Here is a 1,086-nt window from a genome sequence, read left to right on the forward strand (position 1 = left end):
CCAGGTAATAATTTAAAGGCTCAAGGTTGGGGGATGTGGTGACAATTCATTTGTAAGCGTTTGGCCCATAAGGCGTTCTGCAAACCTTTCTTACAACCACACAAGGGTCACTCTAGACATTTTGGGTGTGGCCCCATCCCACTGAGTCCAGGTCCCTACAGCATAACACCTTCTCTTCCCCAAACCTCTCCAGAACTTTCTCAGCACGGTGATCTCGAGATATCCATCTGGTGTGGTTGTCGTGGTTTTACCGTCCTTGTTCTGAAACAAGAACGGGCCGATCACGCCCCTGTAGCTAAACGTTTCTAAGAAGTGAAATTTTCCATTTACTAAAATTGGTTGAACATTTTAAAACTTGATCTTTCATGAAGACATATATAGACTTGCTTCATGTTTGCAAACTTGATACCCCCCTGGTTGAATATTATTCGTTCGAAGTTCTGTTAAAAGTAGAGCTCTAATGACCGAGTAATTGCCCTTAAAGTAGGTCCCTTTTTTAAGACACCCTGAACATGGCAATCACATGTCTTGGATAAGTTGTAGTTAGAGCAGGTTCGACTGAAGTTACAGGCACAGGTGTCAGTACAAATCGTACGTGCTTTGACAACTTTACACTGATCTAGTTACTAGTGGGTGCACTTTTGCTCAGTTGGTATCATATTGGACTACGCAGTGGATGGCACTGGTTCGAATCCCACCTGAGCGTTGTGAACTTGGGTATTTTGGGGGAGGTTTTTTTTTAATTTTTGTTTTGTTTTGCTTTTTAAAAATCTTTATCTTTTTTTTCTTTCTTTTTTTTTTTGCTGGAGGGACTTTCCACCCATTTTGATTAGTCCTATCGAAATAATTTCGCAGTTTAGAAAGAAGCGTTAAATCTATACAATGACCAATAACAAATGACCTAATAGCTAGGGGGGAGGGGGTGTTTACAGGGCTCTTTTTTTCATTTTTTCTTGATCACATGGGAAAGCTGTTTGATTTTACCGAATACATTTTTATGAAAGCTTGATTTGACTTGAACACTTTTTGGGGCCGTCAAAATTGGTTGCGTCGCCATTATCATTATTTAGTACTCCCTTCCCCTGT

This window comes from Aplysia californica, unplaced genomic scaffold (assembly GCF_000002075.1).
Source record: "Aplysia californica isolate F4 #8 unplaced genomic scaffold, AplCal3.0 scaffold00044, whole genome shotgun sequence".
Classification (NCBI taxonomy): domain Eukaryota; kingdom Metazoa; phylum Mollusca; class Gastropoda; order Aplysiida; family Aplysiidae; genus Aplysia; species Aplysia californica.